At 48.8% G+C, this 20,295-nt stretch overlaps 1 protein-coding gene across 5 annotated transcripts in view; it reads right to left on the reverse strand.

The window, feature by feature from the left end:
* LOC124175115 (homeobox protein homothorax) overlaps positions 1–20,295 on the reverse strand; it is a 285,128-nt gene that overhangs the window by 35,452 nt on the left and 229,381 nt on the right. The gene's annotated exons all lie outside the window — the stretch shown is intronic.

Here is a 20,295-nt window from a genome sequence, read left to right on the forward strand (position 1 = left end):
CCGCTCTCTGCCTGCCCGAATCCCTTCGCCGTGCCAGGTGGGCTTTTTCTATCCTGATCCAGGTTACGCCTAACCAGCCTTAGTGATGATGTTCACGCGGATGCTGCATCGTCCATCTCACCCTCTGCGACTAACGCGATACATTCTTCGAATTTACAGGGTAATCTGCGATCGGAATACGAGAACGAAACATACCTGCTCAAATTGTCGTTCCGAGGACGGCCTAACCTAACCAAGGTGACGCAAGGTATCCTATAACGTGATGCAGCAATATGATCTTTGAAAAAGAGAGAGCGAGGTTGGGGCGAGGAAACAAAGCACTGATGGGCACATTGTTTAGTCAGTGTACAATACTAATTGTGCCGCGGCGGTTCTCCTTTCCCTCCCTCTGCCTATCTATATATCCATCTACCTATCTTTCCTCGAACGAAGAGAAGGCGAAAGAAGGACGGGGATGTATAATGGATGCCAGGCGGTCCGACGATGAATCGGACGCACGAACCAATCGCAGAAGTAACGGTGGGCAATAGCGAAGTGGAAATAGCTGCGTGAACTCGGGGTGGAGTCTTTGTTTGGTTGTTAACGTTGCCGTTCTGCGGCCATGGTCCTTCGGGTCCGAGCGACTGGATTACGACGAAGCAAATATGGTTTCGATTAGGACCGAGAAAACCCTTTGCACTGTCGAACAATCGGCCGACTTGAAACTCGTGACGTCTTTCCCGCTCGAGCGTTTCGTAACGCACCGCGATACAAACGCGATTCCACAGCAGTTTCATTGTCGGTCTACCGAATGCGAGCAGAATATGATTCGGAATTGATATCAGATTGTATCGTCGTACAAGAAGATGACGAAAAAGACATGCGCGGTATGTCATCGGTTTACTTAACGGGAGAGAGCGCTCCATGGACCTCGCCGCGTCTAATTCATGCGTGTTCGTTCGCACAAATCATGTCAATATAGGCGCACTTGACGCAATTAAGGGAACAAAGCTTTTGGCTTTGTGGAAACGAGCTTATTCGCTGAGCGAAACATCCCCCTCAGCCTCGCCGCGCCTTCGCCCGATCCAAATCGAATTTTCCAGTCAGAGTCAATTACCACTCAGAGTGCTCGACAGATACGCTATCGCGGAGCCTAAATGTCAACCGCGCCGAGGCTACGCTGTAATTTCCAATACAAATAGGATTACGCAATCTAATTCGCGGCGGTCCCGCTATCACAAAAGACCGCCGAAGAAAACCGCCGCGAATATCTTGGATATGCGGCTGCTTGACGTAGCTGACGGGGTGGCTAGGGTTCCCAATAATTCCTCCGCGTCGCTTTGAGAAAAAAGTTTTCGTGAGCAAAAAGAGGAGCGTCGCGACGTCGGGACGGGGAGAAAAGTTCATCCCTTCCATATTGTCATCCACGCCCGACGTGGATACGGGTAAAATGCGCTTGCATCCTCGAGTCGGGGGTGGTAACGGGATGAGAGCTGCGCTACCGCAGATGGTACTGCAGCGTCAACCGGTGTAGATACGACGTCCCGTGAATAGTTTACAGTGTCTGCGTGATGTTTTAGCCCGACCACGAAACGTGGGAGTGAGGATGAGGATGAACGGAAGGAGGTGGAGGAGGAGGTACCGGGTCCAATGGAAGGTGAATATTGCAGCGAGCACTCAGCGGCAAGCGAATGACGCGACAGGTCTGGTCTACCTGCAGCTTTCGACATGAGCTACATTTACGGGGTACACGAAGCCGCGACTGGTCCGTGAATCGGCGTTTTGCCCGATATCTATTCTCTGTGAGTGCAGTGATCGTCGATGACCAAAATTGAGCATCTACAGCGGTGTCTAACTTTTGTCAGAGAAAGACAGATCGATGTACTATAAAAACTCGAACATTGTAGGGGTGAAATTTTTCTCCACTATCCCCAAAGTTTTGCGACAACTACTTGTGAATAATATTGTATACCTGCAATGTGGTTGAAAAAAATTAATGGTATTAAAACTTTTCCTCGACAGAATGGTGTTTTTTTTTTTTTTTTCTTTTTGTCCTTTAATCGAAAAAATCGAAGCCAGATAATTGAGGTCATCGACCGGTTTTGCGTTCCCTTGTTAGCGCGTGGCAATATTTGTTAAAAAAAAGGGGGAAACAAGAATGTATTTTTTTGAAAGACTCATAACACGCACATGTGTACCGGTGTTGAGGGGGTGGGTACGCGGTGGTGGGAAACGAGTCCAGGAATATAACCCTTTTAAATCGTAAAATGAAATAGCTGTTTTATAAACGTAATTGAATTGTAAAAGATTGCCCCGATGTATACAGCGAACGCTGCCAACGGTTATTAGTGTATGCCAGGCATCCGACAACCGAAGGGGATGAATATCCTGCACGGGGATATTCCCGTGGATTAAAGAGATCTGAGCGAAATTTCAAATAACAATGAAAAATAAACACAATAAAAAAAAAGGGCAAAAAAGAAACAAAAAGGAAAAAAAAAGAAAGAAAGAAAGACAAAAACAAAACGGATCCAGGATAAAGAAATAAAAAATAATAAATATCAAAACAAAAATCCCTGGATTAAAAAACAGGCTGTTATTCTTTTTTATGATACAAGCGTACGCGCGGCTCGCACCAACCTGCTTTCCATCAGCACCAACACCAACACCATGTAGCATTGCGAGCTTTCGAGTTCATATGGAAAATTGCGGACTGCCAGGAACAGGGGGGTGGGGGGAGGAGGAGGAGGAGGAGGAGGCGAGTTTTCTCGCGGCAGCAACGTCCAATTCTCTTTAGCGCGTAGGCGTCGAGGACGAGGATCTCATATACACCGCGACTCGGTCGGCTGTCAGGCGTACCGTTATTTATGAACGTGCAGCGGCAACCCTCTTATTCGCAGTTTTTACTCATATTTCGCGAGGACACGGGGTTCGCGGGAAATCGGTCGGGTGGATAGCGTGGGCGATGAAGAGGGAGGGAAGGAAGGAAAGAAGGAAGGAAGGAAGGAAGCAAGGGTGGAGGTGGGAGGGACGGAGGGAGGAAGGGGGACGCTGAAACATAGGAGAGAAGTAAAGTTGAACGTTATTTATGACGCTTTTTCCGACCAGCTCCTCGCCGTGATCCGTCCGGGCGATCCTGCAGGCAGAGAGAGAGAGAGAGAGAGAGAGAAAGAGAGAGAAAAGGACTCGAAACCCCGGACCATGGCAGCACGACGCGAGCGACGGTCCGATCGAAGAGAAAAAGAGGAGCTGCTGGGAGGGCCGTCGGTGTCCGTTCGGATGGAAGGAAGAAACATTGCGAAATGAGTAAAAGAGAAAATAAAACGAAAAAATTTACCCTCGCGCCACCCTCCTCCTCCTCCTACTCCCAAACCTACCTATATTCGCGACGAGCTGACAATCTCACGACCCTCTTCGCCCCCCTCTCCCCTCTGCCTTGCACCAAGCGAGTCCCTATCGAATTTCACACGACGTTTCCTTCTCTTTCTCTATCTTCGTGCCTCGTACAACCCGCCGTGAGCTGGCGAAAATCGCCGTTTATGTTCATCCGGCGAACCTGCAGGACACCTCCGGAGCTTGAAATAATCCGCCGAGATCTACAAGGCACACAACTCCCGCATTTCACCGACGGGGACAAAGCGGGGTGACGCGGGGAGAGCTTACAGTGGCCGGTCAGGTGCCGGTCGAGAGATTTAATCCCTTATCCCTTTAAGCGTTGTGTATTATTCTCGTAAAAACTAATACTGCAGAGGAGAGGGTGCAGGGGTGGCTAACGGGTAGTCGGGTAGGGTTGGTCGCGATCCGCCTAAAGCCTGCTTCGGCCCCCGTTTGCAAAAGAAGAAAACAGGGGAAAAAAATTTTTAAAAAAATAATGAAGAAAAAACGACAGCAAAAAACAAAAAAAAAAAAAAAAACGAGCACGAAAAAACGAGAGAACGAGAGAAGGAGCGAGCCGACCCGGGGCTGGAAATACGTTTAGCTAGGAGAAGAGGGCTTCGCTCGCTCGGCGTCCGTGAGAGCAGCGATATATCACCCGGCGACGAAACAGCCCCGTCGACCACCACCGCCGCCGCCGCCGCCACCATCCGCCACCTCCGTCCTACACGGCCAAGAGTTGCATTCGCATTTGCATCACCGAGTGTAACACAGCCGAACGGTCCACCAGATCGACTTCTCCACCCCCGACGCTCAGCGCCGCGTTTCGACGATGCGACTACGTTTCCCAACTTTCAGACCCGATTTGCATTTTTCAATCCACCCGCGACGAGTTTCTCCTATACCTTGCATATATACGCCCGTACGGCCGGAGATTCGACTGCCGTATAACGGAGATGTCGTTCGTTGGTTTTTTTTTTTTTTTTTTTTTACATTCAATCCTTTCTCATATACAATTTAGTCTAGAGTCACTCACCGGAGTTTGAGCAGTTGGTTTACGCAGAGATATCGTGCGGCAGTAGTTTTGTGTAGGCGTAATAATGTGAACTCACCTGAAACAAATAGGAAGAAAAAAATTTTGCGGTTAATCGAGGCCGATAAGCGATTGTCATATTTTCGGGGCAATTGTTGATAGGAAGTTATTATTCGGATTCTGGAACGATAGTATTTTGCAAAGACGGTAAACCGGCGTTCAACAGTTGCAGGTTGTATCGATGGGCGTGGGGGGTTGTTTGCTTCAAGTATAGACAGGATGAGATGTGTGTAGTTTGACGAAGATCAGAGAACCGACAAACGCGTTTTAACCACCCTATAAACGAGAGAACTGGCCGTATAACCCGGTCACTGAATCATTGTTGACAATAGGAACTTCTACAGCTGCCGCCGCAGAGATCAAACGATCTTCGAAATAGCTAAGCGATAACAGACCACCGTACCTATGTAAATGTTATCGAGTTTGGTGATTTTTACGCGCGTTGGAAGGAGTAAAAAAACAATTCGAAACATAAAACGAAATTAAAAAAAAAAAAAAAAAAAAAAAATTGTAGCAACGGTGATAAAAATCATTATCCGAAGATTCAGCGCGTATGATTCATACGGTACAGAGGAACGAGAGAATAATAGGAAGGCAGAAATAGACTGCCAACGTCGTTGGTACTTTGAGAGTACAATTCGCCTCTGAAACTTTACGTAGAGTCTGTGACGAGTTTGAGTGGCTTCCAAAAAAAGTATGGCGTCGCTTCCTCGTTGTTCGGCAATGCGATGCCGGCGCTGGAAGAGAGGTGCGAGAACTCGATATCCTTACCTATCCAAGCCTATATCTCCACCGAGAGCACGCGTAGGTATCCGTAACATTTGGCTAATTGCACGACCGGCGGCGAAGTTACGGGCACCTCGTTTGCCCGCCAACCATTAATACCTTACGAGATATATACCGGAGAATATTACTCGCGGAAAACCGGTAGCTGGACCCAGGTTCTCCCGGTCGACGAGTTTACAGTTTAGGACGGAGATTGAGGGAAGGGAGCATCGTGCCGTTGCCTAAATTGCCGTAGTTGCTAGCTACCGTATAATTACAGACCCCGACATGCCCAGGGCGATGTTCCTTTCCCCGAACCCGCTCGATCGACGCCTTCAATTCCCGCATCCACCGCGCTCTTTTTGCACTTTCGCATTTTCGCATGATCCTGTAAGGAAAATCATCTCGAGTCGGCTCGGGCCACGGACCGGAGCATTCGAGACGAAGCGAAGCTGTGGTCGTTGTGTCGCTTGCCTTCCATTTCCTTCGCGAATCGCTCTCGAAGAGACCGCGTTCGCTCGGTTTGCAGGGAGCTTGCAAGCTGCGGCAGTCCAACCCGGGATGTCGTCTCTTTTCATTTCGCGCAGAGCAATAGTTCATTAAAAAGATGTTTCTGGGGCAATTCGGTGAGCTATTAGGTAGCCTCTATCACCCCTCCGGGGGCCATTTCGTTTACACTCCCGAGCGTCCTCCACCCCCAGCCCCCGACCGCGGCCCTGCACCCTCCTCGACGCCGACGCTGTTCGTACGGCACGTAGGAACCCGACGGATCGTCGCGAGGAGATAAGTTCTTAGGTAGACCGTGCCGCGTTGCTTTTCACCGCTTCCCTATTTTTCACCCAGTTTTCATCGAGAGCAGTGCATCGGCGAGGATGAATACATGCATCAACCGGTACGAACGTTGCAATTTTCGAAGGAGGTACGGAAAAATTTCACGTTTCCAGACGCGTAGAGATAATCTAAACGCAGTGACGGTTGAATGGCATGCGAGCTGGAGATCCGAAGACGACAACGACAAAAGTAAGCCGACGTAAGAATTGCGTCTGCGGTGGTGAGGGCCAGGAGAAACGGGGGAGAATTTTTGTGGAAGGAGGCAAGCTGCGCCCAGCGAGACGCCAGACGAAAACATTCCGAGGAATTAGGCGAACCCCACCGGGGGATCAAAAAAGGGCATCTCCAGCTCTCGGCTCGAACGATTTGTCAAAACGCGCACCGCCGCGGCGCTCTCTCCGACTCTCTCTCACTCTCTCTCTCTCTCTCTTTCTCTCTCTCTGCGTATTTTTCTCTCCTCTTCTCGTTCTCTCATTGTCATGCTAAGCGCGATCATAGACGACGGCAGTGGACGGCGAAAAAGGGAGAGGAGTGGAGAGAAAAAAAGAAGAAGAAAAAAAAAACCCAGGCGATGAAGAAAAGGAGGATTCCCCGACAGGCGACGCTACGTTGGAAAATTTGATTCAACATTCGCGCTCCTTGCAATACAAGGACTAGAGTACCGCCCTTTCCTCATTCCCGCGTCTTCAATTCTTTCGAGGAATTGGAATTCCTGGTGGCGCACTCGGACTTTCTTTCTCTCTCTTCCCTTGTCTCTCACTTTGCGTAGCGAGCAGAGTCGATCCCGACGATCAGAGACTGTCTGGATCCTGGGAAGGGAAATCCCTGGGGATGGAGAGGAGCGAACATCGTACTCTCGAATCCGAAAATATTCACATGCAAAGTCGTGCGGGGCGCGGTTGTGTTTATAATAAAACACAATATCCGAGGATTTCCTTAAGTTGCATTTTCAATGATTTCCTCGGAGACTGGCGCCCGCGAATACCTAGGAGAGAGCGCAAAATTGGAATCGTTAAGACGAAGCCAACCGACCCCCCACCGGCAGCCACATCTCGCTATCCTGGGGAATAGTAATAATAATCTTTCTGCCGATCCGCCGTCTTCTCAATTTAATTCTCGGTTCCGTGTCGCAGTTTTCAGCCGCGAGGAAAGGAGAGCGCGCTTATCCGAAGGATCTCGGAATACATCGCGGATGGTCCATGAAGATGTCAGGGCGGTAAGATGTTAAAAAAAAAGCGCAACGTCCACGAGGTCTTTTGACCGACGTTTAACATCGCAAAAACCGCACGCGGTGTTATCGCCATTCGTCTTCTTTACCGGACGGAGAATAAACCGAGTGCAGAAGTCGAGACGTGGCATGAGCAAAACTCGAAGTTGACGACGAGGCGAGACGGTGCACGTAAAGACTGGACCAAACAACGGGGATCCAGATGTGAAGGAAGATGGAGAGAGAGCAAGAGAGGGAGAGAGTTGACGGAGTGCCGTGGGTGGCACCGGATCTCCAATTCAGCAGCCCGAAGCTGCGATAAATATTGTTTAGTCAGACGAGGCGTAAGTGAAGTGATGTGATGTGATGTGATGTGATGTGATGTGAAGTGAAGCGGGTGTCTGCAGTTGGGCCCCTTGGACGAGCGATGAGTGATGCCCAGGCGCGCGCCTCCCGTCAACGTCAGGACGGTCGGTCGCCGTAGAAGAGAATGATGATGACATAATGGCGGCACGGTGGGCGAGCAATAGCTGACATCCGGCACCGAATATTCTAAATTGCACCTCGCTCGTCTTCGGCGTGGCAGCGACTCGGTGTCCGTTGCGGTGCTCGAGTGATACACCGGGTAACACGGATGGAAGTGACGGCGGCGTGGAAGCCGCGAGGATTTTCCACGACGCCTACGTCATCCTCTTCTTCTCATCGTCCCGGGTTTGAATCACTGCGCGGATATTCTTCGCAGTCTGAACATCGCCGAGCGAGTTGTAAAGTTTGATGTAGTATTAGCCGAATTCCCGCGTGCACTTTTTTCCCGGGGTGCCTGCGGGACGCCGGGGTTGGGTTTCTCTATGAAAAATGATGACGAGGCGCTTGTAGAAGAAATGAAATCGGGGTAGTGGATGTGCAGGGAAGTGGGAAGTGGGTATCCTGGGGGACGAAAAGTGGAAGGAAGAAAGATGAAAAAGAAAAAAGGGAGCAGAGCCGAGCCTTCTCCGACCAACCCAATTTCCAGCCTCCGCAGACTCGCCGTCTCTCCCTTCGTCCCGCGGTCGCCTCTCGGTGTTCCGCAACTGCGGCTCGGCTGCGAAAACGCGAGAGGTTTTCTCGCCCCCAGCCGTCTCTTACGGGCATCAACTATACATAAGACGACGAGGTCACCCGTACCTCGGGAAAATTACGGTTGTTGGACAGTAATCGGCCTTCGTAGACTCGTAAACGCCACCGCAACGAGGAGCCTCGTGCCCTTTGGCGGGCCGTAGACAACGCGGAAGAGCCGCGCGGCACCGTATTCTTTCCCTTAATGGGTCAGGTGGCCAAGCTCCCGGAGGAGTTGTTCGGCCCGAGGAACTCATCCCGGATCGTCCGGGGCCTACAAATTGGATTTTTCGCGCACCGAGCGGTAAGAGATCGCTTTACCCGGAGGCTCGCGCATCCCAGCTGGATCGCCACTAGAGTGTTACACCCTCTACGCGGAAGAAACAATTAGTGCTAATTACAACGCCGGGTAATTGTAAAGCCGGCCTTCTCCCCACCTCGCCCGCCTCCCACAGGAAAACGGGAACAGTGGGCGTCGTTTGTAACGCGCAAGAGACACGAAAAGCTTATGTGCCAAGGGCTACACGGAGCGCAATGCTTTGCCCCGAATGTATAGCAGGAAGCGAGCCTCCGCGTGTATTTCCACTTCCAACTTCCACTCCGTTTTGTCGTCTCTCGTGGGAAAACTTTCAGCTATTTTATTCACCTCGCCAATTCGTTTCCGATGATGAATTTTCCATCACTCAATGGTATACGATCCCCGACTACGCGAGCAGCACACGGTTGAAAATTGATTTCAGTTTGATGGCCGAGTGTGAGCGAGTGGTCAACGAGAGAAGTACCAGTGTCCCCTGAGGATATGGAGCGACCTTTCTCACGGGTTAGACATTGTCGAGACTAAAGCCATCGGGTCGAGAAATATACCGTCCAATAAAAACTTAGTTACTACTGGCCGCCATCCGCGACTTTTCCCAACAGAAACTCCTTCGAAGGAGAGTAGGAAGAAAAGGAAACAGAAGACACTGGCGTGGAGAAAAAGGCAGAGTGGGCCGCAGCTCGGCGAAGAACGAGGCGGGGGAGAGCATCACCGTTCAACTAAACAATAGTCCTTGTACTTATACATACAGCGCCGGGGGACCGAGCGGTTTTTAACAATTTCCCGCTTGGACGTTATCAGATGTGTGTCCAACGCGCTCGGAGAGCTGTACCTACTCCGATACTCGGAGCGGGTCGCGGATGTGTCCGGAGACAATAACGGCCCCACGAACCATCAAACAGCCATCAAACGGGCTTCCAAATGGCGCACAAAGGAGTCCGCAAGACTTCCAGCCCGTAACTGGAGACCTCCGTCTTCCTTCCTTCCTTCCTTCCTTCCTTCCTTCCTTCCTTCCTTCCTTTCTACCTAACTTACTTACTTCCCAGAGACACCCTAGCCACCCGGCCTAACGGGGTAATATCGCCACTTCTCCCTTTCGGGTTTACGGTCAACGACCCTTCCCAGGAACACCGATTCCCCATCACCACCAAGAGTAGACTAGAGCGGGATCTATTATCACCTGAACGATTTCCGACTCGTAAACCTTGAAGGGTAGGAAAATTCGCGTTTGTCAAAGTGAAGTGGGTAGAAACGCGCCCCCTTACGTACGAGGTGGAGTGTTTGCGGACAAAGAACGACCACACGCGGGAGGTAGGTAGCATATGCTCATTCGGGGAGTCGGCGAAAAGGCTGCAAAGGTTCGTTCGCCTTGGGTTCGTGCACCGTAGGTTTTTGCGGACGGCACTGGGACCGCAGTCAGCTCTTGGATGAGGGTAGCGGATTGTTTGATGGTTGATTGTCGCGCTGGTGGTACAACGTCGACGGGGGTCGCCGGGCTGATTGGGTCGCCGCGAAACATCTGGCGGTCTCCCGCGGGGCTCCGAACGACAATCATGCCGCGATCGCCGGGTAATGCTCGGAAAGATATCTTCATTCGGGGGAAGATGAAGAAACTCCCTCGGAGGGAGCGGGACGGAAGGAGTGCGAAAATTCGCCGATGGAGCGCGGGAAGGTCTGACGATCAGTCAAAGAGAAAACGAGTACGGGAGGATGATCGGCGGTACCGCGACGAGTGTTTGGTGTTTGGGAACCCGAGTAGCCGGGGGGCGATTGGCGGCAGTCGCGGCGCCGCTCGGTCGGTTTAGAGAATCTATTTTCCCTCCGTCGAGATGAGCGGACTTTGAAGGAAGAAAATGACGAGAGTCAAAGCGGCGCCCGGATTTTCTTTTTCTTCGTTCCTTTATCCGTTCTCTTTTCCTCTTTTAAACGTGCTCCAAGTTGGCGAGCTTTAAAAAGGCTCCCAGCTCTTTCCGTGCCGCCCCGCGATTTTCGCCGAAAAGAAAACCGACCCTGGGCTATCGCGGTGGGCCACCAACCACTTCGTCGGCCTCGGTAGACAGTGATATCGGGCGGTACTGACGGCGGCCCGGGCCTACAATACCTTGTGACAATGGATTCTTTGCTGGTAAAAAGAGTGTAAAAGGGAAGAAAGCGGTCCCCCGGCTGCTGGGGGGAATGAATGAATAAAAGAAAGAAAGGAAGAAAGAAAGAGCGGCAATGATGAAAGCATTGTCCTCATCTTTTCTGCGCGGTGGTTTCGCACCGGTGAAAATCTCGTCCGACGAGCTCGCGGACACACGCGACATCCAAAAATCACCTCTTCCGGTGGTAGTAACCGGGCTTCGCGAGGGGAAGGCGTCGCGGAAACGTGGAAAAGGAAAGAAGAAGAAGAAGAAAATGTCCCGGCACGGGTTTCCCCTTCGGTTGCCACCGTCAATGGCGTGTTCGAGGGTCGTCCAATCAGCGGGCCTCCTCCACGGACTGCTCGAGGTGGTAATTCTATATCCAAGTGTTTGCGTGTCTTTCGGAAAGCTCTTGACCGCTCGAAGCCGGCGTGCAACCCTTGACCGACGCGAACTAATAACACGATAATCCTCTTGGCGAAAACAAATACCAGGGATCGTTCGGGCTCTCGGTCCAGCAGACACAACAACCCTTCCAACCCTTCCCTATCTCGACCGGCAATCCCCAGTGATCAATCATTATTGACTCCTCGGCGAAAGAGGGCCATCTAGCAGCTCCGCGAACGAAATCCACGCTCCGTGCGGGTGCAGTTACGTGCACCACGTGGGGAGACGGGGTGCACGAAGGGCTAGGGTTACGCCACCCTCGTCAATTCGATTGTTATTCTTCGGGCGAAAACTATTTACAAAGTCGGAGCTAATGGCATCAAGAGATTTGGCTCCATATGCCCCCCATTCTCTCCTATTGCATTAGCCTACTCCTCGGTAATCCATCTTCCTCCGTCAACCATGGGCGTAGGAGTCTACTCGGCATTAAATATTCACGCGATAATATTTTCTCGCAACATCGTACCCGCCACCCATCCCATCCGTAGAATATCCTCCGGAAAGTCATCCTTTGGTGTAACTACGATATTACACCGACCCGTCTCAGCAGCAACTCGAACGTCTCGAACCGCGTCAAGTACCGCAAAGTAACTCAAGGTTAATACGCGGTACCGGAACCAGTGAAACGAAATTTCCATCCGCTACACCAATGCGAAAGATTGGCTTTCACGAGCGTTGTAAAACGAACGAGCTGAGCGCGGGATTCAGGTCTCGGGAACAGATGCAGGCGGATCCTAATGCAATAAAAGATTTCCGAGTGCTACAGGGTTGAAATGTATGCATATTGGTTGAAATCGGAACGACACCCCGGCTCGGGTTCGGTACCAGAACGATACGACCCGAACCCCAGATGAATCTCTAATTCCCGGCGAACCGTAGCGAGCGCGTTCGAAATCCCTCCGCAGCCGCAGGTGCCGTTGTGCCGCTGAGCACTGTCCTCTCGTTCGCCCCGCGGTCTTGAGACTCAGCCGGCGCACTCGGCTCGGTTATGAACCGGGATTCGCAGTCGGTAGGCAGACGTACCAAGGGCTTATTGGCCGCCTCCGTCAAACAATCTCGTTTAGCCGCCATCTCTCCCCCGCTCGTCGATCGCCGTTCGCAGCCGCTGTACGCACACAATGGAACCTGCAGCTCGCCTCGTCCCACGCCGAGCGGAAACCCTCTGGGGCCGCGGGGGTAGGAGTCGGATATCTAATTAGCGGGGGCTGATCGGTAATTACTACGATTAATCAATCCGTTTTCCATTTGTGCCGTGGGGGATGAGGGGCGATGGAGAAGGCGTCGGTAATGGCGGCTGCGGGGGACGATCAGAGGCATTGTTGTGTTCCCGGGGAAAAAAAGAGGTGCGGATCCCGTTCCGCGGGGTAGAAACTCACGCGGATTATTGCCACCTGCGACGACGTTGTCCGGATGACGTGGAATTTCCCAGGGATTTTCGGTGCGTGTAACGAAACCAACCCTGCGTCGCATATCGTGCGGGAGATCATTCTTGCCGGCTGCTTTCGGGGATCTAGATCCGGGACCGATTTCACAGGAATCGTACAGTGGTACAAATACCGTCGTCTTTGATTCTCCGGCTACTTCCACGCGGGAATCCCGCAGCACGGATTGATTAGACCGATCCATCATAGCTGACGCCTTGGAAATATTCCACGGGTCCGGCCGCTGCAGCGTCGAGTCCAAGCGTAAAGCGTGCGTGTGACGCATACATTCACGACCGTAAACCTCACCTGTAATCGCAATCAGTCTCCGATCCTACGATCCGAACTACGAAGGTCCCCGCAGTTTCTACGGCACGTGACTCAACCCTGTGAACCGTTGTTACGACGAGTCACGAGTCGCAAACTTGACCCCTAGATCTTGGTGGTAAGTATAAATCGTTCTTCTCGTCGGGCATATAAACTTGCTCGGCGCAGGGTAAATTGCATCGTGGAGATTCATGACCGGTAAACGATTGCGGTGAATTGTGACTAGTCGAGGCTGAGGTTAAAGTGCATAATAAGTGAAATGAAATACTTGCGCATAATTTATTTGTTTATACATACGGATTATTATAAGTCCGAAATCGTTACAAAGTATTTCGACACGAGAAATTATTGCGCCGAGTAGGGGAACATTCACCCTTGTTGTAAGAAGTCGGTGATCCGATCGGCGACAAATTCATCTCACAGATTGTAACCGGTGGTGTGAGTACACGTATACGTGCAAGGTACGCGTTCCTCAGGAAGTGAGAAAGCGGCGTTCATGGCACTGCTAATTGGGAAATCGCTCTATCACGGGATCTACAAATAGTCGTTACCGCTCTTCGAAATACCTACTCGCGCGTTGCGGCAGGTGAAGAGGCCCTCGTAAGTCAGCCGGGTGTGCGACGTCACCGGTTTCCGCTTATCAAGAGCTTGATCAAGCTTGAACAACCTCCGGCACACCTTAGCCAGAATCTCGCCTGGCTCAATTATGCGCACTTGCGTAAGCGAATGAAAAACGTACGGAGAAGGGAGCTAAATATTCGGTCCAACGCGGGGCTTTTTTCGCTGGCGGAAATGTTGCGTTAGAATCGCGAGCGGCTTTTGAACGGAATTGCAAACGCCGCGGCCGGGTTGTTCGCGAAAACGTAACCAAGATCCGGTAGGAGGATTTACGGAGCAAATTCAACCGACTCCCAGCCTCGAAACAATTTTGTGAAACGAAATGTCTCGTTAGCAAGTTCCTGACCTGCAACTCGTGCGCGCTGAATATAGGAGGTCTCAGGGTCTCAGGCCTCGGTTTTACAAGGATCTAAATTACGCCGCGACGTACAGTTATGATGTTAACGACGCCGAACATTACTGCGCTGTGTCTATATTCATAATTCACGTAACGCGTGCGTCCCGCAAACCGCGTCGAGGTAAACTTATAACGCGGGGCGAAAACGGGGGGTAAGAAACCGCTAAGAAAGGAAATAAAAACGGGGGAAAAATGTATGAATAAGAAGAAGGAAAACAAGTGGAGAAAAATACCGCACGTCGGGTAGTAAATTAGATTGTGACTCGGTCACGTTTACTTCGGCTGCAGCTCGCTGCGGTTACAAATCCTCGGAAAAAGGCTACCGTAGAAGATATGACGTGTGACGCTTTACGCACGCGAACTGATAACCGAGCCTGGCTGGCATTGCCTGACTATGCCTGAAGCTGGACTCTGGAATACGGAAATACACGATGCGAGTGCCAGGAGAATCCGGGTAAGGAGGGATAATAAATAATCTCTGGTTAATCAAGGGGTGAGAAGAGCTACTGAGTTAGCAGGAATATTAGCGTGAATTCGCGCTAATTGACGCTGAAGAAATTATTCCGAATGACTTTCCTAAAACCGAGAGTTTTCTCGCGGAATTTGCGAATCGCGGATCGAGCAGGCGACGGTTTACGCAGTTTTTTGCCTCAATGGGGGGCCAGGATATAACAAGCTGGCAGTGCTTCTAACTGCTGTCCAGGTTGATATATGTGACGGAAAATTATGGGTAAATGTGTGTGTATATATTTCAAGCGGCGCTAGCCAAGAGGTGCAGCCATAAAGCTGCAATTGAGCGGGTGTACGTATTTATCGCGATGGCCACAAATTTTTGGGACAAAAATTACATGACATTTCAAGGTTTTCCCTAAAATTTTCCCCACTTCCGGTAAGTTACTGAAACCTAAATCCTTCAGCTTATTAACTCTGTATTCGGTTCAAATTCAATTCGAATTGAAGAAAAATATAATGTACAATAAAGTCAGCTTAAGCTAATTTGTTTTCTCGACGAAAAAAAAGATGAATATTTTTTTATGTTTTTTCTACCACCAAATTAAGAATTCCCTGACAATTCTAGGTTTTCCAGGTTTTCCAGATGTGTAGCCACCTTGACCTGTGCATAAAGGGGACGGCGTGAGGAACACGCGAGTCAACGAAAATCATTTCATTCGTTGAAACAAGACAGTCACGAGTGTATCTGCATAGATTATTCCAATTGGACCGTCGCTATTTCGAAAGTGCAATTTCAGGCTGCAGCGCATTGCATGCGTAAATATCGGCTGCCCGGAGGGCAGGAGTGTGGGACTCTTAATTGCGTAAAGGAAAGACCAAGTGCAGTCGTCAACCCGCGGAGAGTCTCCTCTAGACGCGAGTCAGGGCGTCTATAAATTACGGGAAAGAAGAAGAAAAAGGAAGAGAAGCCGAAGGAGCAAAAAAAAGACGAACGCGATACAGAGCGAGAGGGAGAAAAAAAAGACTACGTTTCTATTTGTCGTTCGTATCAGACAAAGTGGCCAGAGATAAATATAGACAGGAGTTGTTCACTGCTCTTTTTATTTTCTTGGCCAAACTTTGTTCCCCCTAGTTTTCCGATTGTTTATCTTCGATTTATACTTGCGACTTGCAAAATTTTAACTCACCTATTGTACCAAGTAATTTGCTTCGCCACAAATTTATATGAATCCAACGATAACTGTAAAAAATCGCGGCTATACCGATTCAACGGTAAGATTATGAAATTTTATAGGTGCGAAATATATATTTACATGAGTATTTGCGGGTATACACGTTATATTTATAGATTGCGAAGGGCAATGGAATACAGATTTTATTTATTCGGCAACGGGTTTTAATTCCATTCTCGCAGGCAAATACAAAGTTATGTGGATTTAGCGGCGAGCTCAGCTAAATGGGTTGGCAAATATTGGTCGATAATTTATCGACTTGACTATAAAATACAACCGAGCCTATTCCGATCGAAAAGTTGCCCGCTTATACGGAATTGTGTATTCTGCTGCCACTGCTTATACGGCCACACGAAAGCAACTTTTAAATTCAAATTTTCAATCCACTTCGGAGAACTTGCATTGCAGCTAACCGAACTTGAAACTTTGTTTAAATTACACAGGTATATATTAATTTGAGTAGTACAATATCACAAAGAACATCAACCAATCGTAACGCCGACTAAATGTGGGCAGCAAAAGGTGAAAAAAAAGGTAAAAAAACAATTCACAATTCAATTTGTTACGAACAATTCACAAATGTCAAAACCTACGCAAACTCAAACGGCATATAAACCACGTGTACAATCAAATTCATAGAAATGGGACAGAATTTCGTTAGTTTATAATACATTGGGAAACGAGGAGAAGAGAGATAAAGAATATGAAAAAAAAAAGTAAAAGTAAAAATAAAAAACGCGAAGATTGAGAAAAAAGTAATAACGAAAAAATATACGAGAGACCTTACAGGCGAGCTATGAGGAACGTTTGATTTAGACGTTGAAATAAAACAGTGTTTTTGCTAAATTATTGGCAACGAGAGTGACTGGGACGTCCTACGCATCGTTTGTATGCCTGTACACACAGACAGGCAGGTCGAAATCGTAACGAATGCGACGACGAGTCAAGAGAACGGGCCGAAGACGTCACCGAGAACGAACTCGAAGGCGAACGTTCGAGCATGTTGACTTGACACGAGAGAGCTCCTTAAACTTGATTTGTGCTCAATTACCACGCATTTCGTCTACCCCCGCCGCCCCGGCCGCCCCGGCCACCGTCCTCTTATTATAAACGCGCTAAGACGCCGGGCGTCGCGACGCTGGACGTTCATTTTATATTTATAACATCAAGCCACCCGCGCTACGACGGGGAGAAAAAGAAAGACATACAGACACAGATACATGCATGTATCGGGATCGTGCGAAGACCGTCCCACTATTTATTCCAAATTTCAAACCTGCACGAGGAGCAGGAATCGTAGGTGCATATTCGTACTCGTGTAGCCGAAAGCGCATCTGTGCCGTAGCAAATAATCTTTAGTAGACCGCGAGAGTGAGCAACGCGCGAAAGAATAATAATTGCTGAAAGTAAAGAGACGAGAAGAAACGAGAATTGCGAAACGAAGCTATGCGAACAAACTACCGCGGTGGCAAAACAGAACGTATTTTTCGCGCGCATACCTACGTAAAACGCATATTTCGAGAAGGTAAATCGTCGAGGTTTGCAGCGTGCAGCGAGCAAAGATAGAGACGAGACGCCTGAATCACCGAATAGCGTAGTGACTAACCCTGGATTATTCTGATCTCGCGCGCTTCTAAAGTTAGTCAAAGAGATTACTTTCTCAGGGTGTTCAGGTTTGTTTAATTTTCACGTTAAACATAGACGCGGCGAGAGAAAGAGAGAGGAAGAGAAGATGCCGGGGAGCGGGGAGAGGCGGGCAATAATTTGGATGTGACGCAGGTGTCGCGGGGAAACATCTATCAAGGCGGGGAGGAGGGCTCCCGCTGGATCATCGGGACTCTGCGGGACAGACACCCGCGACAGACAAACAAGACAGACTAAGCTCCTTTAGCGCACCGCCGCCTCGTTCCACGCTCAACCCTTCCTTACCCTCAGGATTTTCCTCTAAAACCGGATCCCCGGAGGCGGGTATTAGGCATTAGCGCTCGCGTTATGAGTCAAGAAATACAACCTAGACGATATTTTCTTGCCCGTTAATTTGACAAGCCGTCTTTGCCCGTCCACAAAAAGAGGGGAAAATATTCTCTCTGACACTTTTCGCAAGATTCGTGAATTGATATTGAAAACGATCGCTGTTTGTCAACTTTTTGTAGAAAAACTCGGATGGGGTAGAGTTTCGTTTTACTGAGTATTAAACAATTCCTATATTTCGAAACAACGATCCTCCACAAGAAAGTATCGTTACACGAAATTTACAAACTTCGATTTGATAGTGAAGAAAAATTCTGTTCCACTTTATTTTTTAAAGCAATGCTCGGTTAGAATTGAATCGCCTAACGCATACGTGGAGGATCTTGTTCGGCGCAATTAGGCAAATTATCGAATTGGACCTAACACGGTCGAATATATGATTAACTTAAGGTTGTTCAACAACTATAACAGATGATGTTGAGAAATGATATTTTGCCAACTTCCTTGTCCAACTACTGTCTTAAGTTGCTGTCAATCGAGAAACTAACGAGTCTCGAAACGGTTTCCTTCGTGAATACACGAAACCAAATTTGTTATCAATTGACTACAACATCGGATAAACCGCAGCGACGTGGTCATTGGCGTCCAAATATGTATAAGAAAAAAGAGGATAAAAATTAAGAAAGTAAAGCAAATCAAAAAAAAAAGAAAAATGAATGAACAAAAAATAACAAGTTTCCGCAGCACTCGACTGGTGCAACGATAAACAAATTCCCTAGACGCGTCAGAGAAATATAGATGGAAGCGAAAACGCGCGCATAATTATATACAACACTGCAAAGTGGAAACATTTTGACACGAAGTAAGAGAATATTGCGGCGTGGCGGCGTGGCGGCGTAATAACCACTTTACGGTTCAACACTTACGGCTGTAACTTTCGACTTATCTGGCACACCTGCGATAGACGCGTACAAACCGCGCGACCGCGATCCGAGTCTCAAAGACGAGGACTCATTAACGACGAAGAAGTTGAGTTCAGTCAATAAAATTGCAGGACTATCTCTGGGCCGCGGGCCGTCAGTCGGCTGCATGTTGCACACTGCACATCCGCGCACCGACCTAGATATCAAAATCGTAAACACGATACATAATAGCGGGAGTAATCCGGCCAGCACTTTGCTGAAGATTAAAGAGGCGCGGGTAGATGCGACTCGTTATCGAAAGGGCTCGTGTTGCTGTTATTTTTATCATCGACACGTGACATCGCAGCTCTGGCAGTCATCGTTTTTGCACACGTTTGCAGGTAGACGTGTTTCTCAATTTTATTTATCGCGATACGCGTTCGTTTACGTATAGATATATCACATAACGAGTGTCGCTTTCGCCGCTGTTACTACCGTGTTTTGCTGTTTTGCTGTTTTGCTATTGTTGTCTGCCGGATGCATAACTCGAGAATATATAATATTAACAATCGCCCGGAAGCGGTAAATTCCAAAGTAATCGTATGCGAACTCGCCTTGCGATGTAGCAAAATATGATTATTGAAAAATTCGACGTATACTGAATGAAAAATAGCCGAATCCAAGAGCATATTTATTACAATAGCCCTTGGTAGATATTTAACCGTGTCGAATAGCTATTTACTTGTAGCAAGAAAAGTTCACTCGAAATAAAAATATTTTTTATCGAAAGAAAAAACGATCTGCTAAGGACTATTGAAATAAATATTATCTTTGATCCATGTATTTTGTTTCGATGTATTCAGGGGAAATAAATCGTTGTTGCAATCGCACGACTGCATGACCGGGTCTTCGGATCGAAAGCTTCATTCGCCGCATCGATTTCCAAACACACAGTCAAAGTGTCAAGCGTGCGTACATGAGTCAGGGTTTTATGCAATGGGCACAAACGGTGTCGGTCCACGTTTCTCGCGTGGGTTTCGAGGATCGGATCGAGCCGGGTTTTAAACGAGACTAAATTGGCACCTTAACTCACGCCGAAAAGTAGGAGCGGCTCGAACGTAGAGAGGCTCGAGATTCTTTATATAGAAATTAAATAATCGAGGAGCACTCGAAGATATCGTGAATATGGTGCAATCCCGAAGCCCCGACGGACCGCACAAGAAGAGACGAGCTCGTATTTTCCAATTTGGTAAGAGCCTCGGTCGGACAGGCGTTTCGAGAGGGAGAGGAGTGAAAAAGAAAAAAAAAAGAAACAGAAAAAGAAGAAAAGAAGTAGGAGACCAAGAAGAAGAAGAAGAAGAACCGGCGGTCGCAAAGTGCGAATTGACCATCGGGAGAGCGTGGGTGAATATTCTTTCTCAAACATTGCATCGCGTATATAATAATATCACGGAGACTTCGAGGCGAGAGGAAAAAATCGGGGAACGATTAATCGCTCGACGAGTGTATTACGTATAGCTGGCTGAAACGTACACGTACACGATTCTGTGATGTCGGTTTTCCGTTGGAAAAAAAAGGAAACAACGTTTCCTTCGTCCTCCCTTCTCTGTAAATTTTCTATCTCGTATCGCCCTCTAGCCCGAGCCACTCACGCGTGCATCGTGCCTGAATGTAAAATCATCTGGCCGTATAGGACTGACGGGGTACTAGAAGCTACATTAAGCTCTCGCGACGGAACCATTG

Source organism: Neodiprion fabricii, chromosome 2 (assembly GCF_021155785.1).
Source record: "Neodiprion fabricii isolate iyNeoFabr1 chromosome 2, iyNeoFabr1.1, whole genome shotgun sequence".
NCBI lineage: Eukaryota > Metazoa > Arthropoda > Insecta > Hymenoptera > Diprionidae > Neodiprion > Neodiprion fabricii.